The sequence below is a fragment of the Quercus robur genome, chromosome 8 (genome assembly GCF_932294415.1).
Source record: "Quercus robur chromosome 8, dhQueRobu3.1, whole genome shotgun sequence".
NCBI lineage: Eukaryota > Viridiplantae > Streptophyta > Magnoliopsida > Fagales > Fagaceae > Quercus > Quercus robur.
Window position 1 is genome coordinate 65184064 of NC_065541.1, and position 21155 is coordinate 65205218.

Here is a 21155-nt window from a genome sequence, read left to right on the forward strand (position 1 = left end):
AGGAGTTGCTAATGTGAAACAAAATTTTGAGTTTTAAAAACACTCTTTTAAGCACTCCCAAAATGCTTAATCAAATAGACCCTTAATTATGATCCTTTATTATTATGATGATTGAAAGTTGAAATGTTAAGCCCTATTGTATAAAATTATAATTCACATTCATTTATTGAATAATGAGTGTAAAGAAAGTTCTTTTTTTTACTGGGCTTGACAAATTGTCCAAACCTTATGACCCTGATCAAAATTGGGTTGAAAAACAACCAGTCTTCTTGATGCTTTTCTTACTTTCATTCAAATGCACAAATACAAAGATGTGATTTTCTTCATATGCCAAGAAGACCAACCAACACTTCTAGTACTAGAGTTTGGCTCTTTACTAATTGTAAATCCATCATTTCCATTTGTGCCAAGTACAGGCTGCTCGCATACAGGACTACACATTTCCCATCTTCACCCATTATTACCAATTCCATGGATGTCCCCTGAAAAAAAACGCCATCCAAAAATTAAATTTGAATTATTTTAAACATAAATCCTAGAGTGCATGGTCGAAGTGCAAAAACTTAAGATTTTATTTTGTTTGAGGGAAAGAGAACCTGCAAGTATGTGTGTTAGTGGGTTAGAGTATCTAGGACTTGATTTATTTTGTGTATCTTTAACGGTAGAATAATGTTTGTAGCCGTAGGAAACAATTCAACCAATATATATGATAGTATACCAAGCATGCAAAACATTTCAAGTCTATGAACCTTTCAAGTTTGTCCTGATATAAGCTTAAAGTTTCCTACAATACATGGGCAGGGAAAAAAAGTGAAAAAGGTTAATTGACCAAGATGTGGCTATATAGGGAATCAAAAAAATAGATGAACCAGGTAAGAAACAAACTGAACAAACCACTTATAAAGGAATCATCTTAAAGCAGTTTAGCATGACATAACATAAAAGGAGCATGCAGTTCTTATCTGAATTTGAAACTTTAACCAACTTATTCCAATTTTGAAACGAACGAGCTCCCTTTTCAACTCGTGAAAAGATATTTTAAGTCAAATAGGACTGACAAAAAATAATGCTACTTTATAAGTATAGCTCAATTAATCTTGAATTGTTTTCAAATCAATTAAGAAATTGAAAATTAAGGGTTTGTACAAGTAATTTAGATCAAGGAAGCAAGTAAAGTCACCAACTCAAGTGTTATAGGAGGTTTAAATTGTTATCCATATGTAAAGTTGAATAAAAAAAGCATCCTTGGCAAGGACACCAGTAGATGAACTGCCATCTACATACTGAACCTCATAGTCACATTGCTCTGGTATTTGACATTTCTGTTCCCCAGGTGGGCGCAAGGATTTACAAAGAGGGTCCTTATAGGGTACCAGTTTGTTGTTGTGCCTGTAAAGTGGATGAGTTGTCTGCAAAGTAAACAAAGTAAATGCGTAGTCATTAAAATACTTAGTTACTTGTACCAACATATATAAGTTATAAACTATATATCATTTAGGATAACATGACTTCCTCAGAAAAATTGAGAAGAGAGAAGAAGAACCAAGGTTTTGCACCTTCTTTCTTGAAGGAGTCCCAACCAAGTCATTCAGGAAAATAACATGGCTAAACTGATTTTTCAGCTAGGGTTGGCATGAAAATAATTTATAAAATAGGTAAAGTTTAGGTACATTTCCTTAGGTACTGTACTTTAGGTTTTCCAATTAGATTCAACCATCTAACCTTGGAAGTTGTAACTATACAAGGAAGTGCATTAGGTAATAAGTTACATGGTTGTATTGAATTGGTCTTGATTGAATTTATTTGGTGAAGTAAGGTACAAAACACAACATTTTCCTATAATAACATCCCCCACCTCCACCTCCCCACCCTCCCAAATATGTAGCATCATATTAAAATGTACAGTTGATAAGTAATTCTGGTGAACATCCCACCAATTTCAAGGATTTTATGTCTTTATTTGAAATCAAATATTTCTTGTGCTCCAACAAAATACTCTCCATGTTCAATTTATCAACTCCAAACCACTCATAAATTTTTTAACGAAATCACCTTAAGGCTTAAGCTCATTAACAGGCAGTGATAATTTTATGAAAAAAAACACCTATATAATCAGGGCATCGTATATAGTTATGAGCAGAGAATTGAAAACGACGATAGATTTTTTTTAAATAGGCTTGCCGTAGTTTCGCAGAGGTAGTTGATAAGTGATAACGATGGTCGTTTAATGATTATCTTTAATTTAATGAATGGTCTTTCTGAGTTCTGACTTCTGAGTTATTTAACTACCAAAATATTAAATAAAATTCCTTTTGTTTGAATTTGGTATAACTGTCAACAAGTTGGAGTATGATATTATTTATTTGTTAGTATTTATATATATGAATTTTTTTTTTTTTTGGGAGCTGGATATAAAACTATTTGCTGGGTAATATTTTATTAAAAAGATTAAATGTTTTTTGAGCAATGAGTTATTAGATCTGATAATTTATGTGTGCGCGTGATGAACTTGAATTTGTTGGGTAATCTATATATATATATAAAACCGAAACCTCTGCTGGCACCACAATTTTCCACGTCAGCACAATATTTAAAAAATAAAAACATTATAACACCTCAAAACCCTAGCAACCTTACCCCTCTCTCAAGTTAAGAAATACCACAATTTTCCACGTCAGCACAATATTTAAAAAATAAAAATAAAAACATTATAACACCTCAAAACCCTAGCAACCTTACCCCTCTCTCATGTTAAGAAATATAAAGCCACAGTTTCTGCAAACTCTCTCTCTCCAAACATAAATATCAAATTCAACCCCTTTAATTTCTCTTTATATTTTTGAGGCTTCTATAGAGTTATAGTGAGTTATGCTGATTTTGTTTTTTGTGTGTGTGTGTATAGATGGTCATAATACTCCGGTATTCCAAGAGAAGTTTGTGTTTTCGTTAATTGAAGGCCTTAAAGAGATAAGTGTTGCAGTTTGGAACAACAATACAAAAGACGATTTCATTGGCAGCAGAAAGTAATTACTTTGTCTCATATTTTTGTTTTTTGAATTGATTTTGTGTGCTTTTTAGACCCTTTTGGATCAATTTTGTTAATTGGGTGTTTTTTTTTTTTTTTTTGATAGGGTCCAATTGAGGAAGGTTCTTTCAAAGGGTTACGACGACCGCAGTTGGTGTCTGTATACTAATAGTGGGGGGTAAGTGCTATAAATTACTAACCCTTTTAAGTGTATAATCTGTTTCTAAAATTATCTATAATATTTTGTCCTCCGAAAATTTTATCTCTTTAATTTTAGTATATTGTGTTTTTTAAGCTATAGACAGATTTTCTTTATTTCTTATTTTCAATAATAAATCATTTTATTGCAATACCGGTAATTGTTTGAGAAATCCAATATGTTCATATCTCTATAGAATAGAGAATAGTAGAAGCCAATTTTATTATAATTACTTAAATTGAGTTGACTTAATTCCGTACAATTACAAAGTATAGCATGAAAGATAATGGAATTAATTGTTGTAATTTTTATTTTCTTTTCATGTTTTGAATTTCCATGTTTTTATTGTTGATGAGAAATTAAGGCTTAGTTGCACAATATGTGTAAATTCTTTAGAAAACTACTTTAAATAGTAAGTCAATGTGTCTCTTACATTTGGGTATTAGTTAGAATTATTTTCAAACGATTGTACCAATAAAAGTGAATGTGTATAAATTTTGTTTAACTATCCCGTGCATCGCACGGGTTAGCGACTAGTATTTGTATATTTTGTTAGATAGTTGGGAATTGCTTGGTCTAATCGAAGTTTCTGACAGTAATATAATATTGTCTTAAAAATTATTAATCACGGAACACAAAAAGACCGCATTTTTAGCTCGGTTGTGAGTCTTAGAGAATGTCTTGGCCTAAAAACATAGGTTTCATATGAGGGCTAAAAAAAACGTGGTAATTTGTTTTGTACAATTGTTTAACATGTGCACACATATATACACACGCATAATCTTAAAAAAAAAAAAAAAAAAAAAAAAAAATCTGTTTTTGTTGGATGCTTACATTGTCTTTTTTTTGCGTTCGAAATCGCAGATGCGAAGCGTCTGATTGGTAGGAGATACAGTGATGCGTGGGTCCAGAATGACATGAGGCTTTGGCCTTTCAAGATCATTGCTGGGCCTGGTGATAAACCCATGATTGTGGTCAACTACAAAGCTGAGGAGAAGCAGTTTTCTGCTGAGGAAATCTCTTCCATGGTCCTCATTAAGATGCGCGAGATTGCCGAGGCCTAGCTTGGTGCCACGATAAAGAATGCTGTTGTGACCGTACCGGCTTACTTCAACGACTCTCAGCGCCAGGCCACGAAGGATGCCGGAGTCATTGCCGGTCTCAATGTGATGCGTCTCATCAATGAGCCCACTGCTGCAGCCATTGCTTATGGTCTTGACAAGAAGGCGTACAGTGTCGGCGAGAAGAATGTCTTGATTTTCGATCTTGGTGGTGGTACTTTTGATGTGTCGTTGCTTACCATTGAAGAGGGTCTCTTTGAAGTGAAGTCCACAGCTGGTGACACTCACCTTGGAGGAGAGGATTTTGATAACAGAATGGTGAATCACTTTGTTCAGGAGTTTTAAGAGGAAGAACAAGAAGGACATTAGTGGAAGCCCCAGAGCCCTTGGGAGATTGAGGACCGCTTGTGAAAGGGCAAAGAGGACTCTTTCATCGACTGCTCAGACCACCATTGAGATTGATTCTTTGTATGAGGGTATCGATTTGTATGAGGGTATCGATTTCTATTCGACAATTACTCGTGCTAGGTTTGAGGAACTCAACATTGATCTCTTTATGAAGTGCATGGAACCAGTTGAGAAGTGTTTTGAGGGATGCTAAGATGGACAAGAGCACTGTACATGATGTTGTCCTTGTTGGTGGTTCCACTAGAATTCCCAAGGTTCAGCAGCTATTGCAGGACTTCTTCAATGGGAAGGAACTTTGCAAGAGCATTAACCCCGACGAGGCTGTTGCCTATGGTGCCGCTGTTCAGGCCGCAATCTTGAGCGGTGAGGGCAACGAGAAAGTGCAGGATCTCTTGCTCTTGGATGTTACTCCTCTGTCTCTTGGTTTGGAAACTGCTGGAGGTGTTATGACTGTATTGATTCCAAGGAATACCACAATTCCCACCAAGAAGGAGCAGGTGTTCTCGACCTACTCAGACGACCAACCAGGTGTCTTGATCCAAGTCTACGAAGGTGAGAGAGCAAGAACCAAGGACAACAACTTGCTTGGCAAATTCCAAGCTTTCTGGCATTCCTCCAGCACCCAGGGGTGTTCCTCAGATTACCGTCTGCTTTGATATCGATGCTAATGGTATCTTGAATGTCTCTGCCGAGGACAAGACCACCGGCCAGAAGAACAAGATCACAATCACAAATGATAAGGGAAGGTTGTCTAAGGAAGAAATTGAAAAGATAGTTCAGGAGGCTGAGAAGTACAAGTCAGAGGATGAGGAGCACAAGAAGAAGGTTGAAGCCAAGAATGCATTGGAGAACTATGCCTACAACATGAGGAACACCATCAAGGACGAGAAGATTGGTTCCAAGCTTTCACCTGAGGACAAGAAGAAGATCGAGGACGCCATTGATCAGGCAATTCAGTGGTTGGACGGTAACCAGCTTGCGGAGGCTGAGGAGTTCGAGGACAAGATGAAGGAGCTCGAAAGCTTATGCAACCCTATCATTGCCAAGATGTACCAGAGTGCTGGCCCTGACATGGGTGGTGGCGGCATGGATGAGGATGCTAGTCCAGCTGGTGCCAGTGGTGCTGGTCCTAAGATCTAAGAAGTTGATTAAGTCAATGATTAATTAGGCCTCTATGCTGAAGTTTTTATTTATTTATTTATTTTTGGTTAGAAACGAACTTCATTAAAAACTAAACAAAACCATCCGTTACAGAGCATGCTCTATTTACATATAACCCAGCAGAGTCCTCATCTACAATGTTTCTAATGTCCACATGCGGACAATCAAAGGAAATAAAATCATGCTCCTGGTCAGTGCTCATTCTCGCTAGCATATCCGCACACCGGTTGGCTTGGCAATAGCAATGCCTAACTTGAATTTGAAGAAATTGACGCATCAGCTGTCTGCAGTCATCCAAAATGGGTGAGATAACATTATTGTGATAGTTTGGGTTGAGAAAGCAATCCGCAACAGCTTTAGCATCAAGTTCCACTACAAGAAAATGAGCATTTAAGTCACTGCATAAAATAAACCCCTCCCTAAGCCCCCATAATTCAGCTAGAAAACTGATGGATATTTATTTATTTATTTTCGGTTGTTTTATAAGCTTTTTCTTTTGGGATATTTTGGCTGATGCCATCATCGTTTGATGGACATGGTTTTTGGATACTTCCACACATCGGAAGTAGTCTTGAGTAAATTATATACTATTCGGTTCCTTTTCAAAAGCAATATAGTTTTTTCTGGTAAACTAAAGCAATATAGTTGCTCTTAGTAGAATATACATCTAATGTGGTTCGTTATTACAATAATGGTTCTGGTTACCTTTCTATTTTCATTTTTTTATATATTCTACTTCAGAGGCACATTGGATTATGAATTTTATATATTTGGCGAAAATTTTGAGTATTATCTGGCTATAAGGTGGGAAGCAGCAATAGGTGCTTTCGCTCTTTTGCTCAAAAGAGCACAAGAATATTATTCTAGCAGGAAACTTCTTACAATTTTTCTTATCGTTGGAGTAAATTTTGGATTAACGTATTGTTTTCTTGGGAGTTAGCAAGGCGATTGGCATTCCATGTCGTGCACGTAAAGGCTCTTAAGTCCTCATCAGGTTCTACACTGATATGGGCATTTTGTTTAGGCATTCAATTCATTATGCATATAAACCTAATGTAATTTTGTCCAGGCCCTGAAAATCTTGCTTGATAACGTTAGTGTTAGAAAGGATTTGAATCGTGCTAGGTTTCAAGTTTCAACGGCTCCTAGCACCAACGCCTAAATCTATGACTTGATTGGGTGGTACAGACTTTAGGCGTATAAAAGGAGTGCAAGACAATCAAAGCCCTTGAAAATATATAATAGTATACGGCCTAAGTAATCTGTTTGAATATTCACCGATCTTTTTGGTCGCACCATTCATTCCTTCACAAACTCGCAAGAGTGTGAGACATAGATCAATACTATCATGGCAGTCAGTATCACCATCAAAGGCCTAAATCACTGCAGTATTGATGAAGTCTCTGAGGGCAAGCCATAGCTTACACTCGATTAATGCAGGAACTTTGCACATTGTATTAACACTACTTATGGACCTCCATGCATGTTAAACTTCAATCTTTTTAATATGATTACAGCTCTGTGACTAGATATGAGAACAACTAAAAGAAAAAGAAAAACACCATACAATTTCAACAGTTCCTCAGAGGTCATCATAACACATTCTACGACATCCATCATTATGCAACGCAAAAACTTTAGCTACTAACTAAATTAATCAAATATCAGAACGTAGGAAGCAGGGGGAACACAAGGCCATTTAGCCTTGGCACTAAAAATGATTTGTCAAAAACATAATCATAAATGTTATAACCAGCCAATTATAAAGCAAGATTTCAAATTCAAAACATGTCAAATGACCAACAAAACCAAATGCTTAGAACAAGCATAGGGGCATCTAACGCATGTCAAGTAAATAAGGAGACGTGTCAGTAAAGCCTAAGATGGTCAAACATTGAACATACAGTCACCTGTATAAAAGACCAACTAAAGAAAAATCTGATAAAAATTATAGACAAGACTAAAAGAGAGAAGAAGAGACATGAAAAAAATGCAGATCTTATTTAATAGAATTCCTTTATGGAATATGGTTAGAAAACAATGAAGCACCAAACACTGTAACCATCCTGGCATCCCTCACACTAATGCCTCTTTCAGGTCGACGTATGCTCGTTCACTCCATGGAGCAGGACGAAGGCATACACGGACCTCATGTTCTTCTGGCCCTACACAATGTTTGGGCACAATAATCTCAAGCATCGTTCCTGTCTCATCGTGGTAAGCTTCCAGATTAGCATCTTCTGGAATGCGGGTTGGAAGGGGAATTTCCCTGATGAATTCCCCTGGAGGGCAGTGCTCTGGTGTTGGATCAGTTAGCTTAAATGTCCTATCATGTCTCTTAATAAATGGCATGCGGGCCTTACTCGCACAGGATATCTTTATGATCCCATGTGAGTGAGTGTTCTTCCAGGTAACTTTTACTCTCTGGAGATCTGCAGAAGGTATGCTAACAATGATCAAGAACCCTTCGTCATCCTCGTATATAGTTTTTGCAGTAGTAACAGGCCCATATACATTCTTTATTACCCCCACTAAACTCATTTAACCAAGTTGGCTCGACTGGGTGGAATTTCATTTCCAAAACTCTGTCAAAGTGTGCATTATTAGGTAAATAACAATCATCATCATTCCCATGGGGAAACAAATCCTTCTTCCGTTTGTTGCATACTGGTGAAAGATCGATGACATCACTATTGCCATGGTCTGGTGACTGAGTGGACAAATTCAAATTGGTACCATTAAGCAATTTTCTTTGTTGGGCATTTAAGAAATTGAAAATTAAGGGTTTGTACAATTAATTTAGATCAAGGAAGCAAGCAAAGTCACCAACTCAAGTGCTATAGGAGGTTTAAATTGTTATCCATATGTAAAGCTGAATAAAAAAAGCATCCTTGGCAAGGGCACCAGTAGATGAACTGCTATCTACATACTGAACCTCATAGTCACATTGCTCTGGTATTTGATATTTCCGTTCCCCAGGTGGGTGCAAGGATTTACAAAGAGGGTCCTTATAGGGTACCAGTTTGTTGTGCCTGTAAAGTGGATGAGTTGTCTGCAAAGAAAACAAAGTAAATGCATAGTCATTAAAATACTTAGTTACTTGTACCAACATATATAAGTTATAAACTATATATCATTTAGGATAACATGACTTCTTCAGAAAAATTGAGAAGAGAGAAGAAGAACCAAGGTTTTGCACCTTCTTTCTTGAAGGAGTCCCAACCAAGTCATTCAGGAAAATAACATGGCTAAACTGATTTTTCAGCTAGGGTTGGCATGAAAATAATTTATAAAATAGGTAAAGCTTAGGTACATTTCCTTAGGTACTGTACTTTAGGTTTTCCAATTAGATTCAACCATCTAACCCTGGAAGTTGTAACTATACAAGGAAGTGCATTAGGTAATAAGTTATATGGTTGTATTGAATTGGTCTTGATTGAATTTATTTGGTGAAGTAAGGTACAAAACACAACATTTTCCTATAATAACGTCCCCCACCTCCACCCCCCACCCTCCCATATATGTAGCATCATATTAAAATGTACAGTTGACAAGTAATTCTGGTGAACATCCCACCAATTTCAAGGATTTTATGTCTTTATTTGAAATCAAATATTTCTTGTGCTCCAACAAAATACTCTCCATGTTCAATTTATCAACTCCAAACCACTCATAAATTTTTTAACAAAATCACCTTAAGGCTTAAGCTCATTAACAGGCAGTGATAATTTTATGGCTGGGGTTAGGTACACACATTCATCATTGTCAGCACTGCTTATCCACCCATAGTAAGGTCTGTGCCTTTGAACTGAACAAGAGTCAACTGGTGGTGGGAGGTTAATACTTGCAGAGTCAGCTACCAAGTGTTAATTTGTGAGTAGTTCATTTGCATTCCAAGCTTATCTTGTAAGATATAGTCTATCGCAATTCACAGGTGTAATGTCCACCAATGGTGGGAATCGATAAATTGAAATTGAATCTGTTTAAGGATAGGCGTAGTCCCTATTGATGAAAAGATGAGGAAGAGTCGTTTGAGATGGTTTCAGTTTGGTCATGTTTAGAGGAGACTAAGTAATGAACCGGTAAGGAGGGAGTTAATCCAAGTTGAGTGAACAAAAGAAAGTAGAGGAAGGCCAAAAATAACATTAATATAACTAACTTAAAAAAAGAAAAAAAGAAAAGAAAAAGAAAAAGACATGTCAATTAGGGAAGTAGAAGAGAGCATGACTTAAGATTTGATAGAAGAAAAGAATTCATGTGGATAACCCAATCTAATCTATCAAGGATCCATACCTGACCACAAATTTTGGGACTAAGACTTTGTTGTTGCGGTTGTTGTTGAATCGTGCATTGAGTTTCTCTAGTGATGCGTCATCCTTTAGAGAACACTTTATGATGCCTTCCAAGGGTGAGAATTGATTGTGCACAGATTGAATTTGAATAGAGGGAACATATGGAGTGTGACATTGTTCTCCAAGCTCATCTAAGTAATGAACATCGAATTTACAAAAGCCAAGCATGGTTATTACTAACAGCAATCTCAAAAATTAATCAAATAGAACAGAACAATCACACCAACCCTTAACAGATCAAACAAAATCAACAAGGTTTCAAAGCCCTAATTCCACAAAATACGAATATTAAAACAGCGTACTTTGCCCTGAATAAATTGATTTCATACTAAAAATCTAAAAGCAACAAACCATTCTTACCTCCATTCGCCACCGTCCCTCTCTCTCTCTTTCACCGCCTCTGTCTGTCTCTCAGCAAAACAAAATTGAGGTTTTTTTTTAAAAGAGAAAGATCCCAACTACGCGAACTGGCCTAGTCTAGTTAAAGCCCATATGGTCTGTCTAATAAAATTAAAGCCCATGATTTTTTTTTACAAAGAGTGATATAGCCCATCCTCTCTCACTGGGCTCAGCCTGTTGAATCATTTTCCATAAAAGAGACCCTATATAACTTTCTTCAACAACAATGGCCACAAGCCCATTTAATTATCATTTGGAATGGACCGGTTCACAACCAAAAATAAAAGAGAGTAAGGCCCCGGTTCACAACAAACAATCTCTCTCTCTCTCTCTCTAAAATGGGAAATTAGGTTTTAGCCCTCTTCACTTTATAGCTCAAGTAGTACTTTATTGGAGTTTCCAACAAAAATATACAAGGTTCAAATCTCAAATCTCCTATTCTAATTGTTAAATTATCAAAATAGAATTATATGTTAAAGTTTTTAATTGGATATGTCAACGGTGTTGTGCAATTTTATTATTAATTGAAGTCACAATATTAAATTTAATAAACTAGTTTCTACATGTTCTAGTAGATAAGTCATATTATCAATTCAAAAATAGATGTTAGTAAAACTCAATACAAAAAATTAATTTGTAATCTTTCTTCTCAAATAGTAAGAAGAATAGATTTTAGATATTAAAAAAAAATAAATACACTACTTAAACTTCAAATTATATGGAGTTGGTTTTGTTCATTACCAATATATTATATGGGTCATGTTAATAAATGCCCTTGGGCTAATTGTTAATAACCCATTTTAGGAAAGTTTTGACACAATTTTCATGGGAAATAGAAAAGGCTGAGAAAACATTAATTGTTTCTTTTTAATAAAAATTTTCTTAAAATAATTTGTTAATAATTACAGAACATCCGTTGACATTTCTCATATTAGACGTAACTCAGTTAATTATGTACACCTACATGGATGTAGTCAAGCCTAACTTAGGTCAGTGAGATGGTGTCTATAACTATAAGATAGGAACATGATAAAGATTTTATTTTCAAGATCTAACAATGTTTAGAGTACCGCATCATTTAAAATTTTAAAATAAAATGGTACTAAATAAACCTTTAGATTTGTAATGTTTAGTTTCAATCATGAAATGGATCCATTTCAAATAAAGAGTATCCTTTTTTTCCAGCTAGGAGAGTATTTGTTTTTGTGAATCTAAACTTGATGTCCATTTGGCTGCAGAAGGGAGAAAGGTCATGTTATGTGGGTTGATTTAGTACCTGAATCTGTTTGGCATTGCAATTGGATATACAATTGCAGCATCAGTCAGTATGATGTGAGTTTCCCAAGTATACTAACTCGTGTTTTACATTCTGTTTTAGAATATATACATATATATTTTTTGGTTAAAGTGTTTTAGAATATTACTAGTTTGTAACAAAAGCTTGCATGATTTATGAGAGAGAAATAAATTTGTACTTAAGAAGAAATCAATATCCTTTGCTCTTATGTTTGTGTTTTATTCAGGGCAATAATGAGATCAAACTGTTTCCATAAGAGTGGTGGGAAAGATCCGTGTCACATGTCAAGCAATGGGCAGATGATAACATTTGGAATCATAGAGGTTTTTTTTTTCTCAGATTCCTGACTTTGATCAAGTAAGGTGGCTTTCTATTGTTGCAGCAATTATGTCATTCACATATTTAAGCGTTGGTCTTGGTCTTGGCTTAGGCAAAGTTGCAGGTATATACATACTGATAATCTGTAGTAAACTTTGTAGATATAAGCAAGTCACACTTGAGCCAATCATATGCGATTTATTTACTCAACTATGTGATTACTAGATATGTCATCACTCACTGAACATGGTTTGTATTAGCAACTAACAACGTTGACAGCCTAGAAACTTTTACCCACCCCAAAGTATATATTAAAATTAGCTAGAGACCATGCCTCACGAAACGGAGATTATTATTTTCAGTCTCCCTTTTTTTTTTCTTGGGATCAACCTCACTCATTAAAAAATAAGAAAGAGAGGAAGAAAGAAGAAATATTGAAACTATTTTCTTCCTGTAAGTAATGAACCAAGCCACCAAGATATGTATGACTAACTGCTACCTTTGTTATTGGTAGAAAGTGGGAAATTCAAAGGAAGCCTAATGGGCATTAGCATAGGCACATTAACAGTGATTGCTACTCAAAAGATGTGGAGGAGTTTGCAAGCTCTTGGAGCTATTGCCTTTGCATATTCTTTTTCCATCATTCTCATTGAAATTCAGGTACTTCATTTATATATATCTGACCAGAAAATGAGATCATTTTGTTAATGCATCCATGATGACGATCATAATCATATACTGTTCCAACATATCAAATAATCTGTGAGATGCTTGCCTCCATAGGATACAATAAGATCACCACCTGTAGAGCACAAGACCATGAAGAAGGCTACTTTATTTAGAATCACTGTAACTACAGTGTTCTATTTACTGTGTGGATGCATAGGATATGCATCCTTTGGTGAGCTTCCTCCTGGAAATCTTTTAACTGGCTTTGGATTCTACAACCCCTACTGGCTGTTGGACATTGCCAATATAGCAATTGTTGTTCACCTTGTTGGTGCATATCAGGTATATATAGTTGTAAGGACTCAATTTGTAATGATCCCAAACTCGTATTGGGTTCGAACGCTAAAGGCCCAAACAATAAATTTGTAGAGCGTGGATATAAAAGAACTAGATTAAATCTAAAAGAAAAACGATTGAACTTAACGTTTCTAGATGGGTTAACATAAATATCACGATCAATTTATCATTCAAGCAAGCTAAGTTCTTTATTTCATGAGATTTTCTTCTAGACATCAATTATTTAGAAGTTCCGATCCTCATTTTTGGCCCATTCTTCCATGTTATATACTGCCCTCCTAGTGTCATCTTCACCACACACGTGTAGGTTGGGTTCGGGGGATCCCTTCCTGTCCCATCCAACACCTTCTGGAACCTCCAACCAGCAGCTGTAAGGCTGCTTTATCACTGTTTAGGCATCACCTCCACATTAATGCGGTCAGAGAGTTGGTTGAGAGGCAATTAATGCGGAGGCAACTGTTGTTAAAGATATTTGTTTATCTTTTCTTTCTTACCCTTGGTCCCATGTCCCACCTTTTGTGGTAATGCAACTTCGAAGTGTGTTTGTGACAATACGGCATTCAGATCGACCTTGGACACATACTGCCGAGAAGGATTTTGTCCTCGGACGCATATTGGACCCATCTCATGTGATATCTACTCCTCTTTTCATTTGGTTCCCCTTATAATCTTATATGGGCCTCCTCGGATGGTTTAACGTCCTCGGATGGGCCACAGGCCCAGTTTACACGGTTTTAATATTTATTGATTAACCGGCCCCCACAATAGTTATATACATACTCAAGCAACAATTAGAAATAAATTGTTGTACAACTTTTGGTCTTAGTGAGATTAAGAGTCTTTCTTTGCATCTCAAACTAATATACATATAAACTGCAGGTCTTTTGCCAGCCTTTATTTGCATTTATAGAAAAATGGAGTGCAAAGAAGTGGCCAAAGAGTGACTTTGTAACAACAGAATATGACATACCAATCCCCTTCTTTGGTATTTACCAGCTTAACTTGTTCCGTCTAGTATGGAGGACAATCTTTGTTATTATGACAACCCTCATATCCATGCTCTTGCCTTTCTTCAATGCTGTTGTTGGAATACTAGGAGCCTTTGGATTCTGGCCACTAACAGTTTTCTTCGCCATTGAGATGTACATTTCTCAAAAGAAGATTGCACCCTCGACAAGCAGGTGGTTTGGGCTATAGATAATCAGTGTGACATGTCTCTTCATTTTTATAGCTGCTACTGTTGGCTCCTTTGCAGGACTTTTTCTGGATCTCAAGACTTACAAGCCATTCAAAACTAGTTACTAAGAGAGCCGTTAGTTTTTTTTTATAGTTTACTTTTGGGATTCTAGTAAGGAATAAACCAAAACTAGCTTCCAAAAACCCCACTATACACCTGCTGTATAATTAATGGCAAAAATCTCGTATATGCTGTGTTGCCTTGCCTGGGTGCTTGGCCACAAAGCTGGGACTCAAATTGGAATCAACCCTTCATATAAGTTTCAAAATCATGTTTGTTTTTAATAACTTAAAAGTCTTTGTTCATTTCTCCAATAGGGCCTAACCACACAGATCTACACGCATGGATCTAAATACTTATTTGTCTATTTGATAAAAGTTGACAAAAGCACAGTTAGATGAAGAAAAAAAAGCTAATCCAAACTCATCAGTATCAAACAATAATTTAGGCTCACGTATAAGACAATATTTAGAACATGTAAATAGGTTTTAATACCCTGATATCTAGGTTAATGCAAATGGACCATATGTTTTGGTGAAACTAACCAAATTAAGGAGAACATTTGACAAGCTTTAGATATATACTAAACCATCCATTGGATTTTTTTAAAAATTTAATTAGTATTATATAAATTTATTTAATTAATGTTTACATATAAAAAGGTCTCATATAAAATTTTCGCCTTAGGCCCCAAATTTTGTTGGGCTAGCCCTGCTCAAAAATAAGGGAAGAAATGGGTTTTGTAGTTTGCAAAGTTCATGATTTGATTTTGAAACAATTTGAAGATTTAGTAGCACTAACTAGCTTGGCTCTTGATTAAAATTTATCTTTATACTGTTGAAAGTAACAATGTGTACTGATTAAAAAGTTAGAGTTGGTTGTTTTTTCATTTGATGAATTGCCTTAAACATATTTGATTATAGTTGTCAATCGGACTCACATTTGATTCAAAAGAACAAAAAACAAGCCCTCTCTCAAAACTCTTTTTAAAGAGCAGAGAATGCCAAGAAGAAACCTGCACCTGACCACAAATTAGGATTTAATATAGGATTATTTCAATTAATTTTGTAGATTGCTTAATCTATCATTTGGATTTTTTTTTTCCTAGTTTCAAGCTTCTTTTTCCTTGGGTAAACAATATTGAACTTCTTCTTTTCTTTTTTGAAGCTTCATCCTGATGCCAAACTTAGGAGTTACCCTCAAAATCAAAGGGATGTAATATACTGCCATTCTTGGTAATGGTGTGGCTGAAAAGCACTTAGCATCAAAAAAGGATTAAAGGGAACATCCCAACAAACTTGCAAGAAAGCCTGAAGGGGATATTCTGTGTAGTTTGAGAGGGAATTTGCAGCTTGAAAGTGGATGGATTTACTGCATTTTGTACGTTGATAGCAATTTTCCATTTTGATTTGCAGGGACAATCTCACAAATTTGGAGACTACTACCTCTCTTTTGGCTCATTAGATATGTTTTGAGTAGCTTACTTTACAATGAGCATAAAGCATGATATTAAATTTGTATCAACAAAAATGGTGTCCTCACACACTTCATACATAAAAGAAACTGAGGAAACATGAATTTTTTTATAGTTATATTTTTTCAGTTTCTTTCATTCCTGTTGTAACAGAGAGACAAAACTTAGTTAATCATGCAAAAGGTTAAACTTTATTGGAATTTTCATTTTTTATCAATAATTTTGTTGTGTTTATTGCTATGAAACAAATTGGAGAGCCTAGAAAGGGTACTTTTTTCATCTCTGATTCCTATGTTTTTAGTTATTTTTATTTTTCGACTAAGTTAGTATAGTGTATTTAATTGTATTGTGGCTGTTTGGATCAGTTATATATCTACTTGAATGCATCAAAACTTTCCTTATAATATCTATTGAATTTTGCATAAGAATTTGTATCATTATAAAAAGTTAATAATTTTCATCTATTATAATTTGAGATTACTACATTTTCCAATCTTTAAAAAATCTAAAGGTGTGATGAGTATGATGTGTTTGCAAGTGAAATAATTTTTCATCACACCCCTAGGATTTTTTGTGATTAGAGTTATAAGGTAATTGTGATTTTTGTTGATGGAGGACGAAGTGTTATATAATATATTATATATATGCACGCACTCATAAGTATGAGTGGATGTAGCTGTATCTTGTTTGAATTGTTTTGCTTTGTAGATTTTTGTTTGGTTGATGAGAAAGTGGAGGAAGAGGATGGAAAACCAAAATTTTTGTAGCTGCAAAAGAAGAAGAAGAAGAAGAAGAAAAAAAAAATCATAGAGGGAAAATATTTTTTAATAATTTTTTTGGTGGCTGCTGTGGAAGTAGAGGGAAAGGAAAAAAAAGAGGGAAATTTGGGGTTCTCATGTTTGCTATCGATTCTTTTTAGAGCATAAAATATGAAATGGAAACTGATTTTTATGCTAAAAAGAAATGATTATGGAATTTGGTGATGGTTTCAGTTGATTTGGTTTTGAAAATGCTACTTGTTAGTTTTGCAGTTTAATGAAATGAGAAACTGATATAGTGAAACACCAGGGTCCCATCAGTATCTGTTCTTTGCTTCTTAATGACAATGATCAAAAGACGAGCTGAATTAAGTAGGGCCTCATCAGTTTCCATTCTTTTGCTTGTTGATGATAATGATCACAACAAAAGCTGAATTAAGTGATTTTTGTCTCTCGTGCCATGTTTTTGAGGGTTTTTGGTAATTGGAAATTTGGAATTTTAAGAAATTGGCACCCATGATTTCTATTCTTTGCATCCAATTTCATGCTTCTGAACATGGTATGAAACAAATGACAAGGAATATTATTCTTTCTTTGGGTTGCTTAGATTTAGAAAAAAATTTGATAGAAGCTCAACTCAATTAGAGGGTTTTGTTTTATTGGGTTGGAGTTTCTCATGAAGTATGTAAGAGCATTTGGATGCTGAAATGAAAATATGGATAAAAACATAAGATTCATGTTTTTTTTTTTAATATGATGGTTACTTTAATTAATAATTATCCGCGTGTGTTAGCATATTGGTTTTACCTTGAATTTTGTGGAAGTCACTGTGCAGTGCTTTTTCCCTTGGGTTTTACCTTCTTTTAATGCTGCATTTTTCTCTGTGCTATTGTCATGTTAATGTGAAGTTGTTTCTCTGGCAGTTCCCTTTGAATTTTAACATCATTTCTTCTTTTAGTTGGGCGCAGATATGTACGGATACTTGGTGCTTTTTATTTGCATCTTACAGAAACTGATGTCGAGGTCTACTGGTGCCTAAAGCCTCTGTACAACGATTATAGGAAGCTCAGGCGAAAATTTCCTGAAGGACGTAAGATCCTCAACATATCTCTTGAATCTGCCACGATTTCTTTCTCATTGATAGTTTCAACTTCTATAAGTTATTATTTTCATATGCATTTATAATACACTAAGCTGCCTGCACTTTGCCTTACTTCCAATTATATCAGGCTTCACTTTTTCATGCGAATGAGGTTATGATGGACTTATGACAAAAGATTATTTCTGTGACATTGCTTTTCCATGTATCAAGAAAAGGTACCTGCTTTTATTTAAATCTGGTATTTGCTTAATGGTATTTACCAGGCATGTATTTGTGAATTTGATCTCCTTCATAGGTTTCCTGCTGTAATTTTCTGTCTTCCTTTGCCTTCCATGACTCTCTTTGAAAATGCGTGTTTGATGTCTTTTGAATCACTAGGTTGATTGGAACCTAGATGAGGCATTTTGGTAGATGATTTTGAGGAGGAAGAGGAGGAGGAGATTGACCAACTGACGGTTTAGAAGATGAGGCTCATGAAAAGGTTTGCATTGCTTTCATTCCTGTTTAACTTCTGTATTTGATAAAAGGTTCTGGAGGGGAAGAAAAGTAAATGGAAGGATATATAAGTGTAATATCTTGTATGGGAGTAAAATTACGGAGAAGAGAGAGAGAGAAAGAAGAAAAAATGGGGGGGGGGGGGGGGGGGTTTGAGATCGACTAGTTTGTCACCACATATGAATCGTAAGTATTTTGATCTATTTCCCATCTATCTCAAATATAAAATAGCACATATAAAAAATAGATTCATTTCGCTATTTATCCCCCCGCTATTGACTAACAAACAACAGAAGCCAAAATGTCTCCCTTTACCCCACTTTTCTATTCATCCTAAGAAGGGAAAGAAGTATTGTTATTTTTTCCTCTTTTTGATGATAGGCCCTATCATTTTTTCTCTCTAAGGATACATACCATTATTTCTCTCGTTTTCTCTCTAAACCCATGGATATAATGGAAAAGATATCTTATTTGTGTTTTTTCTTTCCTGTAAGATTCATATTTTGGCATAACTTCTAGCAGGATTATTACTATGGGCGAAGCCCTGCCAGGGAAAGAGATAGGGCTAGAAGACGGGACTGTGATACTGGTAAAATTAATTCTACGCTTCTGGTTTCTGATTTTCTTCTTTTTGTGTGATATAGAATGAAAATTGTATTTATATTACAGTTCCTTTTTTTAATTTCTTTTATCTAGTGGATCTATGTTGTGATAGACACCCATGTCTTCTAACAGAATGCTACTTTTTTCTGCTGACAGATGAGCCTTAGCCTTTCTTTTTAGACAAGTTGTCTTTTTCATTCTTTATCGGCATATATCTAGCTTATGTCTGTTTAGGATTGGTCTAAGTGGGCAAGGTTGGATTTGTGCTCTTCATATTATCCAATTGCATGATTGGTTTACATTGTACTTGAGGTGGTGTTCAGTACTTCCTATAATATCATTTATCGATACTGCCAGGTTTCTCTGTACTGAAAGTGTGCAATGAGAGTATGAGGGATCGTACATTACTATTAGAGTGCAAATGTGATATGGTCTTTTTTGTTCCATATAATTTAGAGTTGGAATAAAATCTATTTTATATTTTATGTATGACTGTTTTACATCTCTTATTTTTGGAGAGTAGAGCAAAATTCTGCACTGCTTTTTAATTTCTTTCACAATTTGGTAACTAAAACACAGTATTTGTTGCTTTAAAGACAACAAAGGTGATATGATGTCCTATTTTTTGGTTTTGAGAAAGGGAGGAGGATAGGCCATTGTCTTAAACAATAGGGTTGGTTATGAGTATATGAATTCTTAAGTGAGCATATTTGGACGGAGTTTGTCAATGTGTGATGTAGAAGCTTGTAGAGTTTAATGGAAGCTGTCTTGCAAAAACATGTATCAAGGAGGCAGGCACTCACCTACCTATAAATGGTTGCTTATTTTTCACCTTTTTAACATTGCATGGCAGTTGAAGCCACTATAGTGCTTAAACAGCCCTGTAGCTAGGTATTTTGAGTCTGGCTGGTTTCTTTGCTAAGTTATTGTTTAGAGAAAATTATGATGGATCACAATTTAGGTGCATATTCACAGGTCATCACTTTTCATCTATTAGCATATATGACAATTGTATTGCACTTCTTAAATTTTTAAGTAATGAATTTACCACATCATCAATCCTTCAAAAGTTATATTAGTTTTCTATATTATTCATTTTGTTATTCCTGTTTTAGAGGTAACGATACTATGGTAGAGAATATGGCAGATTATGATAGCAAATGTGGGCATGGATGAGAAAGAGATAGGGATAGAGAGAGAGGGACATACGGAGACAGGGATAGGGACAGGGACAGAGACCGAGATTGTTGCCGCCTGGGAGATGAAAAGGATTATGGTCATGATAGGGAGAGAGATTGGGGGCAGGAGAGGCAAGATTGGAATGGTGGGGAGCACTGGAAGAGATATATGCATGCAGCAGCACCAGTCCCAGAAGACAGGGATGGAGCTGAGGATAATGGCACTCAAGAAGAAATAGGCCACCCAGATCCTGAGATTGCTGAAGCTAACAGGGTCTGGGCATCCCCTGGGTTGAAACTAATAAAATAGGTGCTGGGTGTTCGTTTATTGTTAATATGGATGGATATATAAAGTTTGTGGACCATTTCTTGTAACTGCTGGGATTGCCAGTATTGAATATATGGTAAATGGCAAATGGATGCCAAGTACAGATCTTTCATATGTATGCCTTTCGTTTATGTTTTCTCCATCACTTTGAGAATCACACCAATTTTTGCTAGCATTCTTTTATTGTTTGATTTCTGCTTTAACTGTAGTAAAAATGGTGTATTTGATGCTGACGATAACCGTATAGTGCATATTTGAGCTTCCACCTGAAACTCTCCTCAGAATGTCAAATCCTGTTTTATTTTGAGGGATAAAGGGATTTTGCAGCATGGTATAAAAGTTAATACTATTTATATTTTAATTTTTAACGGATATTTCTTGTGAGAAAGCAGAACTGGGGTTCGTTGCCTTGGAGAAGATTTGAGGTTTTGGCTTTATCGTGGGTTTGGAATTTACGAAACATAGTCCCTCTAATTCTATGTAAAACAAGGAAGAAAGATAAAAATTAATCAAAATCAAATTTAAAGAAAACAAATTGTCCCTCAAATCTTGGTTAAATCCAGTATAAATATTCGACCAATACTTAAAATGGCATCTATCCATAAAAGAGAAATACCAGTGATGACCCAATTGATCAACTATAATTCTTACTTTCTCTGAAGAATAACAAAAGAAAAAATAATTATACTTGCTGGCCCTATACTCCAATTATATATATGTGTGTGTATTATTTT

General features: G+C 35.4%; 1 long non-coding RNA gene and 3 pseudogenes across 1 annotated transcript; 3 read left to right on the forward strand and 1 right to left on the reverse strand.

The window, feature by feature from the left end:
- The first annotated feature begins 4102 nt into the window (after window positions 1-4102).
- Window positions 4103-5860, forward strand: LOC126697717 (heat shock 70 kDa protein 4-like; annotated as a pseudogene).
- Window positions 5861-7738: 1878 nt separating this feature from the next.
- On the reverse strand, window positions 7739-10374 carry LOC126696637 (uncharacterized; annotated as a pseudogene).
- A 1183-nt stretch (window positions 10375-11557) lies between these two features.
- LOC126696639 (amino acid permease 3-like) lies at window positions 11558-14551 on the forward strand (annotated as a pseudogene).
- A 3982-nt stretch (window positions 14552-18533) lies between these two features.
- Window positions 18534-20578, forward strand: LOC126697718 (uncharacterized). Its single transcript, XR_007646245.1, has 2 exons — window positions 18534-18901; window positions 20031-20578. It is a non-coding gene; the product is annotated as an uncharacterized LOC126697718 (long non-coding RNA).
- The last annotated feature ends 577 nt before the right edge of the window (window positions 20579-21155 follow it).